The sequence below is a fragment of the Micropterus dolomieu genome, linkage group LG22, assembly GCF_021292245.1.
Source record: "Micropterus dolomieu isolate WLL.071019.BEF.003 ecotype Adirondacks linkage group LG22, ASM2129224v1, whole genome shotgun sequence".
Classification (NCBI taxonomy): Eukaryota; Metazoa; Chordata; class Actinopteri; order Centrarchiformes; family Centrarchidae; genus Micropterus; species Micropterus dolomieu.
In genome coordinates, this window is record NC_060171.1 from 20,697,351 (window position 1) to 20,699,346 (window position 1,996).

At 34.1% G+C, this 1,996-nt stretch overlaps 1 protein-coding gene across 1 annotated transcript in view; it reads right to left on the reverse strand.

Moving 5' to 3' along the window:
- The window catches only part of LOC123961427 (zona pellucida sperm-binding protein 3-like), a gene marked incomplete in the record, with an annotated part of 791,580 nt that extends 790,678 nt beyond the window's left edge, over nucleotides 1–902 (reverse strand). Inside the window, 1 exon segment of the mRNA XM_046036827.1 lies at nucleotides 803–902.
- Nucleotides 903–1,996: the final 1,094 nt, after the last annotated feature.

Here is a 1,996-nt window from a genome sequence, read left to right on the forward strand (position 1 = left end):
CATCAAGGTTCTGGAGTGGCCTAGCCAGTCTCCAGACCTGAATCCAATTGAAAATCTTTGGAGGGAGCTTAAAATTCGAGTTGCCAGGCGACAACCTCGGAACCTGAATGATTTGGAGGCTGTCTGCAGGGAGGAGTGGGCCAACATCCCTGCCGAAATGTGCACAAACCTTGTCACCAACTATAAAAACCGTTTGACATCTGTGCTGGCCAATAATGGCTTTTCTACAAAATATTAACATGCTGTTTGTCCAGGGGGCCAAATACTTGTTTTTTCTCATCAGATGGTTATCAATTTTAATAAATTCATATGATGTGATTTTCTGGAATTTTCTTTGGGATTCTGTCTTTCACTGTTAGAATGTACATATGATTAAAATTATAGATCGTTGCATTCTTTGTAAGTGGGCAAACCTGCAAAATCAGCAAGGGGTCAAATACTTATTTCCCCCACTGTAAATCTTACCATCTTTGTCTGTCTGTAGAGAGAGATGTGGAGGCTGTGGACCAGGAGACCGCTGAGCCAAAGGTTGTGGTTTCTGTTGGACCTCTGATCATGAGCGCTTCTGAACAGCAAAGTGTGGAGCGCCAGAACATTTTGTAAAACATTAGGAACATTAACATGGTTCGGGTATTAGTGGAATGAAATGAAAATGAGTGGTGTGCTGTAGGTAAATGCTCATGCATTTGATAAAACTGGCTATGATGTGCTTTAAAAGCTCATTTTTCATTTCTTTGACACTTTGTCAGCAAAGTGTTGAAATAACTGGTAAAAGATAGTACAGTATTGGATTGGACTGCACATGAGTACTTTGTTATTGGTAAATAAGGAAAATTACAAGTTGCAAGAAAGACATTTCTTGAAAAGGGTTAAATAAGATACAACAAATGGTTAAAACTGTAGTGCATGACTTTTCAATTAATTTGTCTGGAATCAGTAACAATCTAATAATTATGGATTGTTGGTATTAATGCTGAACTTTGTTTATAATGATGTTTACAAAATAAAAAAGATGCTACTGAAGCAATTCAAAATCTTAATTTGTCAAAATATTTACTGTATGTATGTATGTGTTCCTTTGTGTTCTATTTTACTGAACTGTCTAACCCTGACATGGAAAAGCAACATCAGCAAACATGTCAAGTGTACCAGCAATACAAGGTATCATATTGGCAAAATCCAAAACATCCAAAACATTTTAATTAATTAAATTTATGGGGACAGCTACTATAAGTAGGTGATCTTTTACAGATGTCTGTAGTGTCAAAACAAAGTTCTGACCATGGAACATAATGCCGGTTTTCTGTTTTCATATTGTCAATGTCAACTTTATTTATATAGCACACTTTAAACAACCAAGATTGACAAAGGTGCTTTACAAAATAAGAGTACAACAATAAAACAGTAATTACAAGATAAAAGTACAACAATAAAACAGTAATTACAAGGTTAAAGTACAACAATAAAACAATAATTACAAGGTAAAAGTACAACAATAAAACAGTTATTAGAGTACACAGTATATCATAGAACATATGATATATAATGAAAATAAAAGCTCCAGATCACTAAATAATCCAAAGTATCGTATTGGCAAAATCAAAACATTTTTAATAGATAAAGTGTCTTGTACAGTGGTGGATGATACAGTTTGAGTAAAACAGTAGTACCACAATGTAAAAATACAGTTACAAGTGAAAGTCCTTTTACTGGAAAAACTACCGAGTATAGAGCAGCAAAATGCTGTTAAAATTGTCAGTACAGTAATGTGTATGCTTGTGGGTAATTGAATCTATAAAAATGCACAATATTCATTATCTTAAATATTATGCTTGTAAAATGTGAATGTGTAAGGTAACTAGGGATTACAGCTGTCAGGTATATATAGAGGAATAAACAGTGCAATATTTCTAGCAAAAAAGGTTGTTGTGTAGAGGTAAACTGCATAGGAGTAGCCCAAAATACAAATATTAAAGTTTAAGTATAGTGCTTGAGC